Below are 23,787 nucleotides of genomic sequence, written 5' to 3' on the forward strand. Positions count from 1 at the left end.
CGGTATATGTGTGTAAAGTAGAACTAAAACATGTTGCTTTAAGTATTTTTCCGTTAGCGAAATACATTGCATATATAGTAGGACGTCGATAATCCTAACGTCAAAAATCCGAACGCGGTCCCTAGAAGCTTTTTACATTTTGTCTTAACGCGAGAAACAAACAATATCGTGTCCATCGACGTTATGTGAAGTCAGTGTTTTTACAGAAGTTCATTTATATGTAATTGTTCGTCATGTATTTTTATTTTTATTTTTTTTATTAGGCCTATAAATTTTAAGTGTGACTTACAAGAACAGTGTTATTTGGAGTACAAGCAGGTTCTTCAGAAACATTAAATGTAAGTAGCCTTACGTACGGTATTGCAATTACTGTATGTACTGAATAACCACTGTATCGATAGAAGAACATACCGTACAGTATATGTAAGCCTAAATGGCATTTTCTTGGTCATTTTCGAAAATCCGAACAATTTGAAAATCCGAACTACCTGTGGTCCCAATTAGTTCGAATTTTCGACTTCCCACTGTATATGTTGCAGACATGTTACAGCAAGTAAGATTACTAGCATCAGGCCAACAAATAGTTTTTAAACTATATTTTCCTGTTTTTGCCAATATTTCCGAACAAATGATTTTTTTCTAATGGTTTCAAAATTTCCGGAATTTTACATACAACAATGAAGATATCTCTATGAAATATGTTTGATTTAACATATTAACTAAAATGATTCTGTGATTAGCAAAAATGATGATTCTGATAATACCCAAATTTTCCGTTTTTTTCCCAGCTCGGGAAAACCGTAAAAAACTGTTTTTTTACCCAAAATTTCTGTTTTTTTTTCACAGACCTTTACAACACTAGTCTGAACACACGGTGCACCGAACACTCCTACCGATGGCGAATGTTAACACTACGACATCGGCAACTACAACTGAAATGAATACGTTACCATCGCCACTAGAGCTTGGCACAATGGCAGAGCGTTGCATTATCTGATGAATCCCGATATCATCTTCATCATGACGATGTGAGGGTGCGAATCCGTCGTGTTCCAAGGGAACAGCTCCTTGACATCTGTACTGGGGGGCGGAGACAAACTGGCTGCGGCTTAATTATTATCTGGGGAACATTCAGGTGAGCATCCATGTGTCTATTGGAGCTCGAGGAAGGCACCATGACGACCGAGGCGTCACACGCTGCTTGCAGACTACGTACATCCCTTCATGACGGCCATGTTTCTCATCGGTAGTGGCATTTTTCGACAAGATAATGCACCATGTCACAAGGCCAGGAGTGTGATGGAGTGGTTCGAGGAACACAGGAGCGAGTTCCAAGTGCAAACTCTCCGGATCTGAACCCAATCGATCACATCTGGGATGTGATTGAACGTGACCTGAGGGCGCATCACCCCCTCCCCGGAATTTACGGGAATTAGATGACCTGTGTGTGCATATGTGGTGCCAACTCTCTCCAGTGACCCACCGAGGAACTTTGCGACCACGCCAAGACGCGTTGCCGTTGTTATTCGTGCCAAAAGGTGGACATACTAACAATTAGGTAGGTAGTCATAATGGTCTGGCTGATGTGTGTGTATATTTTAACTCATATATTTTGTCTCGACTCGAATTTCGAGACGTCTCGACTCGAATTCGAGTCGAGTCGAGACAGAGACTGTCGAGTCGAGACACGAGTCGAGACAGCAACATATTTTCGAGTCGAGACACGAGTCGAGACAACATTTTCTCGAGTCGAGTCGAGACAGGCTTAAATCTCGACTCGACTCGACTCGAATGCATCCCTATTGTTAGTTTCCTTTAAAGTATAACGTTAAATTTATTATTGGTTCATTTCAGTTCACACTTCGTTATATATTTGCTCTAAGTTAATTTTTGATGTAATAACGACTTACTTAAACATTAATTCACTAACTAACTGTTTAAAATTATATAACACAGAACACGATATATTAGAATAAATATATTTTTCGAAGATATTTTGACATTTAGCTTTTGAATTTTTATAAAATATCTTCTTTATAAACGAATATACGTACAGTACATTCACAATGGCGTACCTTTGATGTTCTAAATTAACTGTAAAAAATCTAGATATCCATAAATAGGCTAAATAGGCAAATCTGGTCTAAAATAACTAAATAACATAAATAGGCAGATCTGGCTATAGAAGAAAATGATATCATACGTTACGGACCATTTTCATAGTAACATACACATATTATCGTTAATAAAGGCCAGTACTCATTTATTTTATTTATTTATTTATTTATTATTTTTTTAAAAAATTAACGTCCGATGATTATGCACTAGACCCTAAGGCTAAGGAAGACGGTAATGAGACGCAAGATTATGGGTGGAATGACGAAACAGAGAGGAAACGGGAGAACCCCAAGAAAACTTTCGCACACGATGTTTGCCCACCACAAAACTAACCTAAGAACTAGAATCAAACCAGGGACTTTACGCGCCAGAGATAAGCGCTTTACCACTGAGCCACAGCGGCCCGTTTCAGTATTCAAATTCAACCCTTTTCCATCAGCTGGCATATCAGAGCAAAACAACTTCCCGAAGTAGGTCGAAAAGGAAGTTATAATACGAGCAGACACAGCAGTCATTTTACGATGTGGAAATTGTTTGAGACATCTTGAATGGCTAATAGTCCGTTTCAGTTTTTTCATTCGGCATTCCATTCTCGACTGGAGAATTGGGTTGGCATTACTCGCACAACTTCCATTAATTCTGCATCATCCCAGCTGACTATAAGAATTCTGATCAACGGCGCCGACTTCCCAAAATTTTTGTGGGTGCATATCAATGGCGGATCGTGTTATAGGTTTTCACGGGAATCTCAATATTTTTTTTTATTGATTTCCTTTTAGTTAAAAGCTTTTATGAACACTGTTAAAAAGGGCTGTGCTGTGATAAAGTAAAATATACCGGTACTATAAGGATAAACTGGACCTGTACTAGGTCAGTTTGTAGCGGTGCTGATTTAAATGCACGAGAAATGGGTTCAAACCAGAGTCCAAAGTTAAGGGTAAGTTATTGTAATGAATATTCTCAACGTCTGTTATCGCAACATTAAATGTTTACTTTAAATAACTTACATGATGCACAATAATTGCAATAGGCAATGATATTATGAACATGTTACTAAAAAAATATATATACCACATTCATACAAATTAAAAATCATAAAAGCAATAATTTTAATGGTACTGCAGAAAGGACTAACAAGGATTTTGATGTGAACATGGAAACTACAAAGTGACTAACTTAAGTGTGTTGCTTGGTTGCCTTTGTACAAACATATTTAAAAGAATTAATTATGTTTTAGAGTTTAGAAATTTTAACTTCCATCTCAATATTTTAATTGCTTATTATTTTTTGATAATGGCAAGTGACAAACATTTATTTTGTTTATATCAAAATAAAAATTTTGTGGGTGCAGTGCACATGATTCTGATTTAGATCCTTTGTTTACGATTTTTCTCTTAAGAAGCTACAATTTACTTATCTCTACATTATGTAAAAAAAAAAAAAAAAAAAAAAAAAAAAAAAAAAAAAAAAGAGAGAGAGAGAAGTCCTAACTGACTGATCACGCCCATGCCAAACCACTTACACCAGAAACATGAAATTTAGACAGGGCATGTAGGATTTGTGATGTAAGATCACACTAAGGAAGGATTTTAGCAAATTCGACAGGGAAGGGGAGGAAAGAGAGGTGATAATTATTATTTTAAAATGACCCTATCTCGGAATCTCTAAAGGTCAGAGACATGAATAGGTATATGGACTTTTCATTTAAAATAATTAGACACATTTTTCAGCAGTTTTTGATATTTTCCCTAGAAGGGAAGGAGAAAAAGGTGGAAAAAAGAGGGTTGGGTTACAATTGTTATAATTGAATTGTCATATCTCAAAATTTGTAAATGATAGAGACATGAAATTTGGTATTTAAATCAAATACGTGTTTCAGCGTTTTCTAGAAAATAGATTTGCCCTAGAAGGGAAGAAAAAAATGTAGGTAGATGGGTTGCCAACCGTTAAAATAACATGGTAATATCTCGAAATTCCTTGACGTTAATGACATGAAATTTGGTATTTTAGACTTTTCATTTAAAATAATTGTTGTTTCATTTAAAATAATTATTCATGAATGACATGCTTAAGCATCTTTAGATATTTCCCTTAAAAGAAAAAAATAGGGGAAGTAGTACTTAAAATAACATGACCATATCTCGAAATTCCTTATGAATAGAGACATGGTAATTCAAAACGTGTTTCAGCATTTTTTGATGTTTTCGTTAGGAGGAAAGGCAAATAGAAGTGCAGGGTTGCAATTGTTACAATAAGATAGCCATATCTCGAAATCCCTTAAGATTACAGATAAAAAATCGTACACCCGGTGGAAGTGTGTTCTTGCTCACCCCAACCATAGGTTGGTGGACAACATGGACATTTTAAACCTTTTCTATCACTTGGGAGAGCTGTTTTATATTTGATAAGGCCTCTTCTTCGTAACTGCATCTAGATATCTATTCTTGGTCTTCCTCTTCCTAGTTTTCCTTCTGCCTTTAACTCTATCAGCACGATGATCCAATCGGAGTGCCGAATAAGATGGCCAAGCATGCTGTTACTTCTTTTTCCTATTATCTTCATGATCTGTCGTCCTTCATTAGCTTCCTTTAGTACATATTCATTCCTTTTCCTTTCGGTCCATGATATGCGCAGCATTCTGCGCCAATGAATTATCTCTCAGAAAAGAAGAGAGAGAAAAACAAGCTCTACCTGGTGGTACTTTCGCATAAACGTAGCTAAACAAATTAACTCCTAGATGGCAGAAACACCAGTATTCCAGGGAGCTATTTTGAGAGAATAACAAACTTTAAAATCATGTTCCCACAAATGGTAATTTTGACTTATATAGTCTTCCACCGGATGTGATGTTAAGAATATGAGAAGCTTGAGACCGTCGGCCGAGCAAATCCAAGGGTCTAGGGGTGAAGTTCTCAGATAGCCGAAGGCTAGTATTAATTAGTGGTGGGCTTAAAAACAATTTTTTCGGTTTTCCCCCCAAATCGGTTCGGTTTTTCCAAAACCTCTTTCAGTTTTCTTCAAAACCGGTTCCGGTTTTTCACAAAATGTATTCTATTTCTGAACAGAATAGTGTTTCGTTGTTCTCCGGAAATAGTTTTGTGTGTTTTCCAAGAGTTTTCACCGAAACCGGTTTCGGTGAAAAACCGAACCGGTTTTTGGAGAAAACCAAAACCGGTTTTGGAGAAAACCGAAATGTTTTTTTCTAGAAACCGGTTTCCGGTTTTTATTTTTAAAAAACGATTTTGCCCATCCCTAGTATTAATATACTTTTACATGCTACATGACAGGCTACTGGGGATAAGAGATCATGAATCATCACAGCGGCTAGATGGTTCTAAATATTCAAACTTCAGAAGTTATTAACGAAAATACTTAAGGAGTGAGCATTATACAGGTTTTTCCTATTATCCTTAGCAGTGGCAACTCCAGTTTTAATTTATTGGGGGAGCAAACAGAGAGCAAAAGGTAACAAAGAAAACATCACAATGAGATTAATTATGGCACAAGTTTTAAAATTTTGGGAGTCTAGGGGCAGGCACGTAGCCAAGGGGGGGTCCGGGGGGTCCGGACCCCCCCTTCGAGACCAGAAATGAAAAATTAAGGAAGGATAAAACAAAATGAAATGACAAAAAGAAGGATCAGCGTTAAAAATTAAAAAGAAAACTACAGGAAGCTTTTGTTTACTTTTTCTTATGAGGAGATTTGTATTACTTGCAATATGGTGGTGAGGTAAGCGAGGTATTTTGGAAGAGTCAGGGAATTTTAAATTTCAAGAAAAGTTATGGAATTCTCAGAATTCCTGCTATTAGTCAGGGAGATTTTAAGCTTTCGAAAGCATAAGTGCCGTTGTGTAACAGCGTGGGTATTTTTAATCATAACTTTTCGTCATCGCATCCTTGCAGTATCAAACATGTTATTTCAAGGACAATTTTCTGTTGCTCCTTTAACCTGTCATTTGGAACCGACAGTAGTTGACGGAATAATAAAAACAAAAAAAAAATATGTTGAAAGAAAGTTCTGTTAGCATTTGATTCAACAGAGAAAGGAACGCATATATTGTAAAACTAGTTGAATATACATATGCTTCGCACAGGGGCTGTATTTGGAAGTCAACGCCTGTGGGAGTATCACCATTGATTTCAGCGACCGCGAAAACTATGGATTTGATTCTAATATCGGTCATTTTGGGATATTTTTTATATGCCTCGGTATCGACATCCCGCTGGCTCCCGGCCCGTATACTTGCAAGTCATCGCTAATTGAAGTGTCACCATTGATTTCAGCAACCGCGAAAACTATGGATTTGACACTAATATTGGTCATTTTGGATTAGTTTTATATGTCTTAGTATCTCCCCCCCTTCCGGTGACCCCCGGCCCGGAGGCGAATAGCGTGAATTTGGAAGTTAATGCGACTTGAGTTTCACCATTGATTTCAGCGACCGCGAAAATATGAATTCGGCACTAATAGCTCAAGTGGTAGAGCGTTGGCTTTGCATTTGGGAGGTCGTGGTTTCGAATCCCGCTGCCTATCATTCTGACTGAGGTTTTCCTGGGTTTCCCTCAGTCCTACCAGGCAAATGCCGGGATAGCACCTACTAAACAGGCCCTGGCCGATACCTTCCCAAATCCTTTCCATTGTTAATGTTGTTGGATATCCAGTGTAAAATGGCCTCTGAGCTGTATCTGGTGATTGTTAAATAAATAAATAAATATTGATCATTTTCTACTACTTTTACATGTCCCGGTAAACGCCCCCTGAGACCCCCCTGGTTCGAATTTCGACAGAAACGTTTAACTCTGGTCTGGAGCCTGGACCAAGGTATTCGTGACTAAAATTTGGTAACTCTAGGTCAATTTGTCTGGTTCCCAAGCCGGTTCCGGTAAACGCCCCCCTGAGACCCCACTGTTTCGAAATTTTTAAAAAAACGCTTCGTCTTGATCTGGGGACTGGGCCAACCCCTGACCAAAATTTGGTAACTCCCGGTCCACTCGTCTGGTCCCCAGGCAGCACACAGACAGACAAACACACAAACAAACTCTTCATTTTATTTATATTAAAGGATAGTTTACAAGACAGTATTCAGTATGTACTTTTTATAATAATTGAGGTCATAACGAAAGGAAAATTCTTATATTTGAATAAACAGGAGAAGAACGTAAATATTGCAAAATCTTTTCAATACTTTTTTTTTATTATTTTGCTCGAAATTTCTTCATAGTTTGTTATTAAAATACTTGCCAACATATCCTCATTTTATTGTCCTAACAAACCAATATATGTTGATAGTAAAGTAGTTTAGATTGATCGAGCGCCTGGGCCTTCAGAATTTCATGTCCATCTCCCCCCCCCCCGCCGTTACGAAATCCTGGCTAAACGAACCAATATATGTTCCAGTAAAATAGTTTAGAGTGATCGAACACCTTTTGTGATGACCACAGTATTTCATGTCACGGACCCCCCCCTTCACGAAATCCTGGCTACGTGCCTGCTAGGGGATCAAGCATAGTCATTCACGGTGGCTTACCCTTTTCTGAGTCTCGGGGTAGTTAACGCTACTTTTGCCTTATTGCATTTAAAACAATTCTTACAACACAATAAACATAGAATACACAGCTTTATTAGTAAAAATGTTTCGAAGTAAAGACAACAAGGAAATCTGTGAGGAAGGAAGTAGAACGACTAACTGCTCTTTTAAACGGAAGACATGTCATGATAACACATGTGATCGAGTTCGAAAGGCTCTCGTACACACTGTAGATAAAGAAAAACAAAACAAAAGAAATCGCTAGTCCGTTATGTTTTTTTTTTCTTCTGTACGCTGTCAATTAGCAATGCTTATAACACTTCTTTCAGGCCTTCTGTTTTCTTCAAAGTGTTTTTCTCTCTCTTTCAGGGGTGTAATGCATGGGTGCCCGAAGGAGGGGGATGAGATCCCCTTGGCTCACGAAAATGTATACGTAATATAGCAAACCACGTATATTACATACCAGAAATACTAGACGTTACATAGGAACCATGGAGATGGGCTTCCCCTAGAAAATTTTCCTCTGGCGTCACTGGTATAATGGTAATATTTTTAATAGGTATACGATCGACCATTTTCAAAAATATAGCGTATACCTACTCCATATCTGCTCGTTCTTTCGTAGTGAGTATATGCTGGACTACAAAAATATTAGGTGTGTATACTCCGTTATACACCCCATTGCATCCCTGAGTAGACAGTTACGAGATTGTCTATTTAAATTTATTTTTCGGTAGTGCATGGGAATTTATATTCACAAGAAACATGTACCGTGTCGCATTGTTCCGTCTAACCAACGATCTCATACAATTATGACACAGAAACTATACTGTTTGTGTCTGCTATTCTATACACAATAGATTTTTGTTTTACCTAATTCTCGTTAAGCTTGAAATGGCAGACGACAAAAATATCACGGAAATAAATCTGGAAGGAAATTACAAAAGAGAAACCCCTATTACGTGATACTAGCAGGATACCCGTTCTTTGCACGGGCAGAATACGTTTTATTTTGGACATAAAGAGCTGAATTTGGATTTAAACTGCATCGGAAATGTCATTGTTCGTCTCAGCGACTCCGAAAACTATGGATTCGACACTAATATCGGTCATTTTCGATCATTTTTTAAATATCTTCCACTCCTCTAATTTGCACCGTTAAAGTGAAGTGATAACATCCATCTCAGACATGAACCTCATCCGTGTTGAAAATTTGATCGAGATCGGTCGGGTGGTTCAAGAGTTAAGTCACAAACATAACTACTTTCATTTATATACATATATATATCTCGACTACCTACCTAATTGTCAGTATGTCCACCTTTGCCACGGATAACAACGGCGACGAATAGTAACACGAATTATCTGCTTTTAGTCGACCTTTAATTTCTTCGTAATCTTTTAAAATTCATATTAAACGGTTCAGCCATTTTCCAGTGAGGCGATCACAAATAAAACACAATGTCGAGTTGAGGTGTTGTTCATATCTTCTGTGGTCGACTAAATAAATAAATAAATAGTAAAAACTGAACTCTTCTGTGGAATACAGCATATCTTCCGGACTCTTGACATATAATATATTGAAGAATTTTCCTGCATAATTCTGCGTCATAGCAGAAGACTATAACAAGGGTAAACAAAGCCTCCGATACCACTGGTAGTATAATTGACACCAAGAGGTCGGGTAGGCCTAGGTTTGTCAATAATGTGCAGAAATGTGCGTCTCCGAATGCAGGCATACATCGATGATGTTAATGGCCACCAGGTGGACTTCCAAATGGAGAATAGGGATTAGATACTGTAAAGCACTTGATTTTTACATCATTCCTCTGTACCTACAATTTTGTTCCATTCCAGTCTTGTTTATAATGAAAATATACTGATCACTCAAAAGGTGAGTCACTACTTCTGGTACACCCTGTAGTTTATTTCCAATCTAACCACTATGCAAGTAAATCATTTGAATGATTGATTACCCAATAATTCAAAAGCCTTCGTCACTCTGTGAGCTACCACTAATGTCGCTTTCTTTCTATATACCTTTAGATGAAAATCGCCTCATGGTCATTGGAATGATGGGAAATTTCCTGCTCAGCTTATCTCTTACAACAGAGTGTCCTCGCTACCTGTAACGATCACCTCGTAACTTAAAGAAAACTTTCCACAATAAAACATGCTTTCATAGCTTCTCACTCGAACAACTAGCAATTACTATCTGCAGATAAGTTAAAAACAATGTCGGCAATACAAGAAATAATGTCTTATTCGAGAACAACTTTTACATTACATTACATTCGTTTTCATTTTCTTTCTTCACTTCACTTTCTCTTAACTGTTTAGGTTAGACTTGAATTTGCGTGTATTACGCATATTAGCAATCAGTGTTTCATCCTCACGTTTTTTTGGGGGGTTCTGCACCCCAGAGTTGAGAATGCCCCCCGGAGAAGACCAAAGTAATACGTCTGTAATAGAATAATAAATAGAACAGTGCCATGTGAAAATAATATGTGGTCCTCTGAATACTAAGTGTGCCCCCTCCCCCCGGAACAGTTTTATTTTTTATTTTTTGAAAGAAACACTGCTAGCAATCAGGCAAGTATGAAGTAATTTATTTCCGTGGGGAGTGTTCAAAGATTTTTAGCAGGGTCCTAATTCAATATGAAGATAAATTATATTAGAATATGTAAAAATTACCCCTACAATCAAGCTAACACACCCATTACCAAATTGAACAAATATGGGCTAAGGGATGGTTCTTGATAGAGAGCAACCTCCACAGGAAAACCTTCTGTCATATACACACTTGGTCTCTACTCCCTCGTACATGTCCTTCATCAGCCGTATCTATTTCTCAGAAACCTCCTTCTCTCTCATGCATCGCTATAGTTCTTGTCTGGATCCTCTGTTGTATGCCTATTCCAAGTCTACGAAAACAAGGTGCAACTCCACTTGCATTTCCATATATCGTTCCATCAACTGCTTCAGCGCAAAGATCAGATCAGCTGTTCCTTTTCCTAGCAGGAAACTGAACTGTTTCTCTCCAACAATCGTCTCTTATCTTATCTTACCCTTCCTTCAACTATTCCTTCCTAAATCATCATGGTGTGAGACATTATATCTTGTACCTCACCGTCACCTTCATAAATTGATACTAGTATACTTTTTCTCCATTCATCCGGTCTCTTTTTCTGCCTCCACAATTTTATCATGAGATCCATAAGAAATTTAACCCTTCTTTGCCCAGGCTTCTCCAAACCTTTACAGGATTTGATCAGCACCGACTGTTTTCCCGCTTTTCATTTTCTTAATTGCGTTTTCCACTTCTATCATTTTTATCGCTTCCATATCTTTCTGCTACCACTCCTCCTTATGTATTTCCCTCTGGTTCTTCTTATTTAGTAAGCCTCTCCACCTGCCCTGGATCAACTTCCGGTCCTGCAACACTTTACTCTCGCTGTCTTTTATTTGCTTGTTTGATGTGACGTTCTTGCATGCTTTATCTCTTGCTTTAGTTATTCCCATTATTCGTCTGTATCCGTCCTCCTTTTTCAGTTCTGCACACTGAGAAAAATCCGTTCTCCGGAGAGCGGTATATTGTACAAATGTATGGAATCCTTTTGCTTACTACAGAAATCAGTACGGAGCATAAGTTATCCATATGCTACATACGCACTGCCCTTAGATGTTATATCATGCCGTTGCATGATGTCTGACATCTAACAGTTTTCCGTACATCACATGCATATACTTATGTTACCTTCGTCAGCTATATTTTATATACGTCCATTTGTATTGAGATCCTGACCGCTTACATTGTTTCATACGGAAAGTACGTATAAATGGAACACTTTTACGGAAAGTATTGTAAAACATGCGTTTTCAGTTATACGTCTGTTGTACGTTAAGTCCAAAAACTACAGGAATTACGCATGAAACCTACCTTTTTAAGTACGCAACCTATATTTTTTTTCAGTATATAAGCCTCGTCTATGGCCTTTGCTTTCGGTATTCTCGCAACTCTATTTGCTAGCTTGTATGTCGTCGTTTTGTCTTCCGTGCTACGTGTTTCCATATTTTCTTTCTTATACCTTATCGCCACTTACACTTCCTCGTACCATCATCAAGTCTCTTTTGTGGTGATCCCTTCCCCGATGTTTGCCCCAGCATTTCTTCGAGTTTCCTCACGGTATGCGGCTTTCGTCAACATCCACCATTCCTGTGTACACATCTACCAGTTTTACTTGTTGTAGAACATCTCCCTGGAAGATGTTCCTTGGGCCTTCGTCTTTCGGCCTCCATCGTTTTATCCTTTGTTCTCTTTGCCTTGTATGCTTTGCGTATTTGTCTACTATAATCTCGCAATCGGTTGTAAACAACCTATGCTGTGGGGCTACAGTTTCTCTATATATCACTCGCTGTTTTTCACACTCTTAAGCTGTTCCATGCAGCACACAATATGGTTGATCTGTAACTCTATCGCTCACCACTGAACAGAATTTCTCGTTACAATCGACATAAAACTTAAGTAGTCCACAGTTATAGCATTTCTCCAACAGAGGTACAGTTGTGTGTATAATCTAACAATGGGTAATTATGTACTAATCACATATCATTCAAAAGTCCCCTAGTATAATTAAGTTAAAATAGATTTCACATTCCAAGTGCGGGATTTGTAGCTTTGATGGATTCTTTAGGGAATTAGATGCTGTTACAATTAAGTGCACATTTGAACTGATGGATTTGTAGCTTTGCACTCGTAGAAAGGATTGGATTATTTAGAGAATCAGGGCCCGTTAGGATTGAGTAAATATTTGAATTGCGAAATTTGTAGATAGCTTTAGATTCCTTAAAGGACTGAATTATTTAGAAATAAGTTATCACTACTGACAGTCGGATTTTAAAGAGCTTGCAGTGAGAAAATTAAAAAAAAAATGTTCTATGGTCGAGAATTTAAGCCGGACTTTTAGCTTTACATAGTTGACATTAGGACTAGAAATGACGCTTATTTTCGGGCCAATGCAGTATTATTAGTTCTTGAGTAATACTACAAATGTCTAATGTGTCCTTGAAAATGTTCGTTTGAAGATTTTTATATCTTGAAGCAAGCAGAACATTAAAGAATACCTCTCTCTAGTAATAATTTTTAAAAAATACGCTTTTATGATAACTAAGACACGTTTATCCCGCGTGTAAAAGATGTTAAGAGAGAAGTTAAGATGTTTATGCAAATTAGAAATGAATGCGAATTAGACACCAATTATATTGCTGTGACGTCATTAATTAACACGTAATCATTAGAAGATAATTAACAGCATTTCTGTGAGAGAAAAAAAAGGCAAGGTTAGTTGAAATCTAAGCAGAAAAGGAAAAGCTACTTAATGGCATGGTTGCAAACAATCCGCTGATTACGCGTGTGAACTGCGGAAATGTGAAATTGAGGAGTTAAAAGATGTTATTTGCAATGTGACATGCCAACAAAACAAAAATGAAATAATATATTTGATGTCTAAAATTGTAACTGACGATTTCTAATAAAATGACTGAGTGGACAGCGAATCTTTTGCCATCTTTCATCATCCATCATTTCCATCAATTTTTACATTGAATTTATTGTAGAAGGAAGTATTAATAACAATTCGTACGTTAGTGATGAAAGTAACTTGAGACCTAAGTCTGCACCTGAAAATATAAATCTTCAATTGAGATTTTTGAAAAGTTGGCTATTCCGGAAAAGATAGCTATACTGAAAAGGATTAAGTTCCAAAGTTGGTAACAAAATTTTGAAAATTTACCGACAAAAAATGGATAGCTCGTTTATGTGGTTGATAGGCCTAATAATATGTAAGGAGAGCGGAAATTGTGTTTATTTTTCTTTGTAAGCGATTATAAACATGGGACTATTTGGCAAGCGGAAAAGTACTTCGCGCAAAGTTGCCGCATGGTTGGATTGTGGGAAATTAACGAGGATTTATATTCTGAATATGGCTGCAGGTATACAGAAGCGCTCCAGTTGGTGTCCTAACGTAGAGACGAGAAATTACACTCTATTAGTTTTAACAAAATAGGTCCAAACAGCGCCGTAACTTAAATTTTTTTCTAGGGGGGGGGGGCATTAATACTCGTATTTGGGCCCAATCTTTCTTCTACTCTTTAAGGGACCCTGGAGCCACTTATCTCAAGAGCTATTTGATGAATTATCACCAAATCTGGTCAGGGTGAAGAGTACCAAAAAAAAGTTACGAATTGAGTTCGTTGATGGAGTGATATTAAAACCGGAACTGATGAATCGAGTTCGTTGATGGAGGTGATATCCAAACCGGAACTGATGAATCGAGTTCGTTGATGGAGGTGATATCCAAACCGGAACTGATGAATCGAGTTCGTTGATGGAGGTGATTTCAAAACCGGAACTGAGGAATTGAGTTCGTTGATGGAGGTGATTTCCAAACCGGAACTGCTAGAAAGCAACCATTTCCGGTTTCTACGTTGATTACTATACAGCATAAATTGTAACAGACAGCGAGAAGCAGTTTTCTGTAATCAAATAAGCGTCCCAGACATATATTCCATTTCCACTCTGAGTCTCTCTCTTTACTAAAAACGGAACTAGTCGAAATCTATCAACACTTCCAGTCTACTACTTATTCATTCCATAACAGGATATAAAAGATATTGAAGATAATTTAAATCTTAGCAACTAAAGCGAACACAGGAGTGAATACAGTTTTTATGAATCAAGAACTTCGATTCATATTGGTCATAATAAAGTTTCAATTTATTAATATACTAATCAATTATCCATTTCGCTGTGTTAAAATAAGAAAAAAAATAGTAACATGTTCCGTTAGTCAGTCGCTTTTTACTATCACTGACGTGCTCCCAAATCAACAGAAACAAAGAAAATATAATGAAAAAAAAAAAAAACAACAGAAAATAAGAAGTAACCCACACAAATAAAAATTAAATATTTACTATTGTGGGTTAAATTTGAATTTAAACGGCATCGGAAGTGTCACTGTTCATCTCAGCGACCTTGAAAACTATGGATTCGACACTAATATCGGTCATTTTCGATTATTTTTATATATCAGGTCCCGTAAGTTGCACGATCTAAGTGAAATGATTAAAAAAAAAAATCTAGGTCCGAACCTCGTCTATGTTGAAAATTTTATCGAGATCGGTCGGGTGGTTCTAGAGTTATTAACTTAGAAACATAGTCACTTTAATTTTTTTTTATATGTAACTATAGATTAGAAATCGAGAACTCCATCAGGAAATCAAAAATTAATATAATAAATTACAACTCTCACCGGATGAATGCAGTTTCCACCCGTACAGCTAAATTATGCTTTCTTTTCTTTTTACCCTGAAGTATTCTGCCATTTTTTTCCAAAACACTTCATGGATTCGAGATATAGAGAAGAAGATGGTATTACAGGAGACGGTTGTAATATAAGAATCGCTATAACCTGCTGCCGATAAGCCCTAGCAAGAGAACGTCAAGCAATTCAACATTCTGTGCTAGAGGCGATGCTGCAGTCTTCAATATACTAAAACGTGGACGTGAGTGGACGTGTATTGTTTCCGGTGTTTTTGCTAGCTGAGACATTGGTTCATTCATTTTTGCTCATGCTATACAGCAAGTAATATAGATCGTAACTCTGCATGTTATAAAGTAGAGACTGGTGCAGAAAGTTATGGTTGTATTTAACAGGGACGGATTAAAGGGGGGCTTAGGAGGGCTGTAGCCCCGGGCCTTCAGGGGAAGAGGGACCTCCACTCTGATCCAAATCTCAACTGACTATCTAAAAAGAATCATAAAAATACAATAATAATAATAATAATAATAATAATAATAATAATAATAATAATAATAATAATAATAATAATAATAATAATAATAATAATAATAATCATCATCATCATCATCATCATAAAATAAAATATAACCAAAAATATGAAGCATATTCCCTTAATTTCCATATTGTAGTTTCACAAAAACGTATTGGGTGAAATCAGCAGGGGCCACATACGTTTTCTACCCCTGGGCCTCCACATGGGTTAAACCAGCCCTGGTATTTAATACGCAACATTTCGAGGGTTAGTTTAGGAAGGTTTTTCGAAAACATGCAGCGGGTGGGTGATTGACTTTTTGAGTTTAATGTCCCTGTCAGCGGCGAGGCTATATGAGATGTGGGTTTACAGTTTAACGTGAGATCCGAACCACATGAGTTCCCTTGAGAATCGAACCCGGATGCGCGTACGCTAATCGCTTAGCCACGAGGAAGCTTTAGAGCGGTTGGTAATATGTGAATTAAAGAAATTATTGTTTATGTATTACAATCTACTTTTCATCATTGGTTGTAGTTACCTCAAAAATGCCCAGAAAGAAGCTGGGACCGATGGCGGGCGACTCCTCAAGGAAGAAGAAAATGTAGGAATCAGAATAGTATGGAAAGGCAGTAATGCGGTTAAGAAGAAGGAAATGAAGTAAATAAAAGCATCTAATCATTTCAAAGTGTAGAAATAAACGCTCTTTACGCTAGAACTTACAGTGAATAAAAGCACTTGAGAGTGATTTTCAACGAACTTGAAAAAAACGTTCGTTACTGAATTCTCTATGTCTCTGTATGTGTTTGTTATTTGCGATTTTTTTTTTCAATTTTGAGTCCTCCTTCCGATAGAGCATCAAAAACTATCCGAGAAGGTGGTGGAATTTTTCGCGTCACTCTTACCATTCCCGAGATATTGGTCAGAAAAGTTCCGATTTCTGGAGATTTAAGGAGCCATATCTCGGGAACCGTAAGTCATAGATAGTTCATATTATTGTTAACCAATACTTAAGAGGATGGTGAACATTTTGGTACCAAATAGTAACCAGTGGCCACCGGACAACTGACCACCGTTCCCCAGATATTGGCTCAAAAAGTTCGGATTTCGGGAGTTTTAAGGAGCCATATCTCGGGAACCGTTAATCATAGAGAGATGATATTTCATGGGTGTCTACTAAAATTCCAAAAATGAAATTTCGTGACTTTTTCGTGACCTTTTCTTTACCAAATCATAAAATTGCCTAACATTTTCAAGAGCGAATTTGTGTGTGAATTAGGCCGAATTTTCATCCATGCGATAGAAACGTACTTTGCTTGCGATTTGGTAGCGTCTAAAGTCGACCATAAACATTTTTGGTGGTGAATTTTCAAGTTTTATACAACAAAATTTCCCATCTGTACTTACATTTGTAGTTTTAAAAAATCGTGACCCAAAAGCTATATTTCGTGACTTTCATGACCGTTTTCTGATTTCGTGACATTCGTGACCGATAGACACCCTGTATTTGTGAATTTTTCAATTTTGAGCATGTCTTTGTAAAACAACATATCGTAGAACGTTTTAACGGAAATCTTAAACAGAACATGTTGAAAAAATTTAATACTCAAGAAAATTATAAGTAGATAGATACATTAGAAGAATTATTTACTTCTAATGAGTATAATAGTAAAAGAAGTCTGTAGAAGTTAATAAGAAAAATTAATTCTTTTTAAATTCGTTCTGACAATGCTCTTGGAGCATTCTCAACTGGTTATAAATTGATAAGGCCTCTAAATTTCGTGAGTCAGAGCAAGAATTGGTCGAGTACATTGTTGAGGAGGGTAAAGTTTTTGGACTAACTAAAAAGGATATTCGAGGACTGGTCTATTATTTACCAAAACGAAAAACAATATTGAAAAAGTCCTTCAAGGGCAACATGGCGGTCTGTGCTTGGTTTGATCACTTCACGAACAGTTTTAAAAACGTAAAATTTATTAGAAAACCAGTAGCGTAACGCAAAAATGTCGCCCCCCCCCGCGCAGAATTATTTTTGGGCTTCACTTCCTATGCCCATTAATTTCCCACTCTATTATGTCCCTGTAGGAGATAATGGTTAATAAATCCATGAAATATAATAACATTACAATTAAAATTAATACTCACCGAAAAGGGCAAAAATTATTGACTTAACCTCCGAGTGCTAAGATGATTTTTAAACTGATGTTGCTAGAATGGATTAATTTTCATCCAGAACATTTTTTGTTGTCTAAAGTAAATAATGTTGTTCAGGGAAACGGATATTCCGTAGCTCACTTTTTGTAGCCTATAGTTCTTGGCATCTGCTTCACGGTGGGCCCCCAAACTCTGCAAGCCCCTTAGTTACGCCACTGTAGAAAACCTACTGGAACATGGGAAGTAATAGCAAGACTTTTCAACAGCGAAAATATCACGACAATTGTCGACACACACTGAAATTGGAATTCGAGAAACATAGATATCCTCACGATCGAGTGTACCTAAATAAACATGATAATTAACAATAATGAACCACCGTTACTTACGTCATGTTTTAGAGACTTATTTCTACTTTTTTCTTTATGTTCATGTTTAGAAAATAACTTAACTGTTTTTATACAATTTCATATTATTACGCAATTCAAGATTAAATACAATCTGTATGGAGTGGAAGTATCAGAGAGCTAACATGATAACGGCTAGGGGTAAAAAGTGGATCTGAAAAGGTAGGGGGAACGCATGACGTCACGCCGTCCTTCGTCTCTATCTTTGGCCATTGTAATTTTTAGGAAGTGGAGGGACGCCATCCCCCGCATTTCCCCTAATTTTTACCCCTGGTAACGGCGAAACTTGCAAGTGATAACAAAATTAACACAAACGAAAATAGAAGGTAGAACTTCAACAGAAGTAATTTGAGTCACCTCTTCTTCCGACTCTTAAATCAATTACTTAAATGGATATTACTTTATAATGAATGAGCTGTTATTTCTAGAAATTCAATGTAAACAATAAACCTTTAGTACATAAATAATAATAATAATAATAATAATAATAATAATAATAATAATATTTCTTTTAAGGACAAACCTTAAAAAAAGATAATTGTTGGTAGTAGGGGTTGTTAAAGGAAAAAAGAAAGGAACAGCAATGCCTTCTTAACATCAGATGCAAGCGAATTGGGGTAAAAATTGAGATTTTACACGATTCTTCATGTTTAAAAAAATTTTCCTTCCTGTTAACATTATCGGGTTGTTTTCCACTTCTGCAGTAGCAAACATGTAGGATCCAGGGGGGCGATCGGGGCGAATGCCCCCCCCCCAGAAGAGGAAACTTTTTTTTATATATAAATAAAAACCCATCTGAGAGCTCTTAAAAGTAGCTCTAAGTAGCAGTATTACGATCTACCGCCCCCCCCCAGAAGTCCGTCCTGGATCCGCCCCTAGGAAAGGATGCGAAATTGTTTTGATTCCCTGTCAGCTTATATGAAATGAATTATATAGCTGTCCTCAATGGGATCTGCGATGGCTCGATGGTGCGATGGCTCGCATGGAGTCTCTTAGTTCGATCCTAGCTCGCACCAAGTGAGATTCGTGGAAGCCAAACGACGCCTGCGTGGGTTTTCTCGGAGTTCTCCTCTTTCCTCCGACTTTATTCATTCTATTCTCATCACCATCGTCTCCTCTATTCTACACAGCGTAATCGTGTGGAACGTAAAGCCGACAGGTTTCAAGTCGATTCAATTCTGGGGGCTATTTCTCAAAACTACTAGTTTTGTAATATTAGTGTAAAACTTCTTTTTTCAAAATCAAATAAAGTAGAATTGTATACATCATAAAATCATGACAAAATCATAATAAAATCATGAGATCAGCATTAGTATTTAGAAATGACTTAATACTGTTCTAGTATTTCTATTTTATACTTACGGTATTTTACGACTTGTAAAAAAAAAAAAAAAAAAAAATCAAGGCTTGTTTGATTTCAGAAATAGGCTCCTTGGTCTTAATAAGAGTAACAAGAATACAAGGGTGAAAGTTACTAACAGACTATTGAATCCAAGACTGAGTGTCCTTTCGTGGGCAAGTAAATAGTGTGCGTGGTCCCTAGTTCGATATCCAGTGAGAGTACTTGTCTAGGATAAAGCTCAGTAGTGGCTCGGATTCCAATCTATAAACAGAATGTCACGTCTAATATAGCCTTTATTGTAAAGAGATGTTAAAATTCCTCCTAATTAACCAACCAATATTTTAGACTGTGGGAACTGGGAAAATATATCCATGTGCATATCAATATACGAAGTAATACTGTTAAAATTTATTATTCCAATATTCGAGGAACAGATTGTTCGAATATTCCTTTTTACAATATCTGAGTAATAGATTCTTCGAAAGATTTTTAATTCCAATATTCTAGTAACGAATTGTTCAAATACTCATTATTCCAATACTGAAGTAATGAATTGTTCAAATATTCCTTTCTCGAATATTCGAGAAACGGATTGTTAGAATAATACTCGTTCGAATATTCAAGTAAAGAATTGCTCGAATATTTCTTATTCGAAAATTCGAGTAACGGATTACACGAATATTCAAGTAAACGATTGTTCAAAATATTCCTTATTTGAATATTTAGGTAATGAATTCTTCGAATATTTAAATGACAATTTAGATAACGAATAATCATTCGAGTAAGGAATAAATATTCAAACATGGAAAACGAATATTGGGATATTCAATCATTCGAATAAGACCCAAAACAATTATTCCAATAATATTAACTGTACTAATAGGAACATTATCTAATATTGAGGCGTACGGTAGCTCGCTGATATAGTGCTTTCGTCTAGTATAAGAGGTTCCCATTTTCAATCCAAGTTACGTAAATTTGTGTGGTAAAGAAAATCTCAACAGTTTCTAAATTTTTTGACGTGATGGAAAAACAATGATAATGATTTTGTCATTGTACTACTGAAATAACTGACTTCAGTATTTCGCAAGATTTTAATCTTTAAAATCTGTAATTGTGAAGATAAACACGAACTATTAATGATGTCAACCTTTTCAAGGTATTTACACAATAAATTTTCTACAACAATAGAATTAAATTAAAGCTTACATTTCAACGTTCTATATTGTTAGCTTTTTAAACTTACAACTATTCAGTGACAATATACTGTCAACTTTCGACGTTAAATTTAAGCACTATGCCATTTTTTTAAAGTTGCAATGAGGCTGACATTAAAGGATATTAATAATCGATAATACAAAGAAACTCAAATAAAATATTATTATTTAAGCACCAATATATGAAACTACTCCTCGCACAATACTGCAATGTAATTTTACAAAGATGTCATGAGAGTAAATTTAACAATGTTACTCTGACGCAGTATTTGACAGTCATTCGTTGTAATTGAATAGAAGCGGATAATAATTGCCAATGAATTATTATGAAAGGAATTTATACATATACCCTTCAATGATGAGTATGGAAGAAAACATAGTCGACAGATACGATATTATGCACCACGTGCTCACCATGTCCTCAGATTGAACCCGGAACCTCTTGCGTCAGAAATGAACGCACTACCACTGAACGAAATTTTATATATTAAACAATTTTAGTGCAAATACTTTCAATAAACAGGATTTTTTTTAAAAAAATAACAATACCATTGTGCTTTCATTCACTACGTATTATCTATAATTTATTATTAATTTTATTACGTATAGGTGGCTTACTGTGATTTAACACTTACCTTAATTATTGTTAAGGCCTTATGCCGATGATATGTTAGTTGAATTTACATTTAAGATTTACATGCTAGTTGTCCTGCTATTTGGTTTCTTGGTATGGACTTCGTTTTCTTGAAAGAGGGTGACAAGGGTTTGAATCTTGGTCGAATAACAAAAGATGCACTCGAATGACAATTACCACATTCAAAATTGATAGAAATTAATTGCTGGCGTCTTCCTTTATTATTTTTGGTAATCCATGACGGAAAATTTCACTTTTTGCCCCCCACAAGTGACTTTTTAAAGTTGGTAATTAATTATCATTTTTTTTTTAAAAAAAATCAATGGTCCTATTTTTGTTAATCTTTCTTGGCAAATAGAAAAAAAAATCGTATTTTGTTGATTTAGATAAATTAAACTGTTTACGGGGGACGTGTACAAACAATGATACACTGTTTGCCCTTAGTAACGTCACTGTGTTCCATTCTCGAAGCCGCGATCAGTTGTCTTTATATGCCGCCACTGTGCTGGCCTGACCCGCACTAAACCTGACAGTCTTAACTTCGACAACTCGGAACTATTGGGGATTCTGTCGGAGTCGCTCGTATCCTCTCGGCCTCACTCCGGCACGATCGTCAACTTTACATTTTTTTTCACGATTCTAGCGCCTCGACGCGGCAAGGCGTCGAGTTAGAACTTTCTACAGCTTTTGCCAGCCCACAAGCAGCATGCTGTCAAGATCAGCAGACGGGGCATGCGTCGCGGTGCGGTGCGGTGCGGTGTGGTGGTGGACGGACATGGGTGTTATAATAATAGTAACGTTATGGTGACAGGACACACACACATATATTACATATACACTGTGTGGCCGAATTCAAATACTCGGCAAGAGGGTGATCAATCGAAGCCGGTGTTCTATTGCACACAGACACACTTAAAATAATAATGTATGCGGCGGCTTTGATAAGGTCACATTATCAGATCACAATCCATCAATAACTTCGAAATTAATTGGCTAATCGGAGCAAATTTTTCTTGATAGAAATTTCTAAACACGTTACAAAAGAGGTTATGTAGTCTTCATTCATGAGTAGCTATATGGTTAATATATGAGTATTCGGCACGGGATTCTCGGGTTTGATTCCCAGCTATCCCACGTTAAGGTGCAGATCCAATTTCATATAGCCTCAGTGCTGAATGGAATGTTAAACTCCAATCCTACCCATTTCTGACGTAATAATGGATAATCCATCACAGTGGTTAAAGTAAAATTTACGCACATGCATTTTTTTTAAAAAGCAGCAAGACATTAACATATTTTTTTGCACAATACTGCCATGTAATTTCAGAAAGATGTCATGAGAATAAATTTAAGAATTATAATCCTGGCACGTTATTTGCCAATTATTCGTTGTACTTGCCATCGAACTCTAAGAAGAATGAGACAGATTTTAAGAAAAAGTGAAAAATAGGAATCCTTCAGATTCTCATCCTCATATATATATATATATATATATATATATATATATATATATATATATATATATATATATATATATATATATATATATATATATATATATATATGAGGATTTTAAGACAAATTGCATTCAAATATTGCCAAATACTATATATTCATAAATATAATAGGGAGCCCACATGAGCTTAGAGGGGCCCGGGTCCCCTGACCCCCCCAGGATCGGCGCCCTTGCCCTTCGTATTGAAAGCATTAAACACGTTGACCGGAGAATCTGAAGGATTCCTATTTTTTCTGTTATTCCAAAATGAAAATATTAGTGTATATATATATCTTATGCATCTTAATGTGCGCCCCCAAATTTACAGAGAAATCGGCGCCCTTGACGAGGAGCATCCATTAAGTTATCTACCTAGACAGGAAGGTCATCACTGTTTTTCGATGTAGTCCCCATAGAGGTCTGTGCACCGTCGCCACTTCGTGGACAGCGAAGAAATTCCCGAGAAAAAATAAATAGTCTGGCATGGCCGCAAACCAGTGGAAAACAGCCTGTTGGACCTTGGTAGTGAACCTGAATGGACCGGAATGAATTTGAAGAGGTGATTTTTTTCTTTGTTGTGTTGTGTCATTACCTGAGTGAGAAACACTACCCTAAAATAAATACAAATTTAACATTTAGCAAGAAACAATAAATTTAAGCTAAATTCACAACCATACGCTGTTGCTTGAGTTCTTCTTAAAGCAATGTTTATTTCTGTTTTCTCGGGGTTCTTCCGTTTCCTCCCACTTTCTTCATTCCACCATTTCATTCCTCTTATCATCATCACCGTCTCCTTTAGTCTTACCGGCATAACCGTGGGACGTAAAACTCAAAAATTTCATTTCATTTTTAAACATCTTATATTTCACTTCATGGTCATTTGTTTCTCGTTTTATAAATGACCATTCCACTGAATATTTCTCCTGAAAAGAACACTTGCGCTTTAGCATGATGGAAACACTTTATACACCACACCCCAGCAATGCGAAACAAGAACGTTAACTTCATTCTACAGCGACAAAGAAATCCAATTCACTTGCCAAGGTATGTATAATATACCCAC

The 23,787-nt window shown here is 36.6% G+C and overlaps 1 protein-coding gene across 1 annotated transcript in view; it reads right to left on the bottom strand.

Annotated features, from left to right (window-relative positions):
* rdgA (retinal degeneration A) overlaps positions 1–21,747 on the bottom strand; it is a gene marked incomplete in the record, with an annotated part of 666,123 nt that extends 644,376 nt beyond the window's left edge. The window contains 1 exon segment of the mRNA XM_081737830.1: positions 21,231–21,747.
* Positions 21,748–23,787: the final 2,040 nt, after the last annotated feature.

This window comes from Thermobia domestica, chromosome 14, assembly GCF_964235325.1.
Source record: "Thermobia domestica chromosome 14, izTheDome1.hap1.1, whole genome shotgun sequence".
Taxonomy (NCBI): Eukaryota; Metazoa; Arthropoda; class Insecta; order Zygentoma; family Lepismatidae; genus Thermobia; species Thermobia domestica.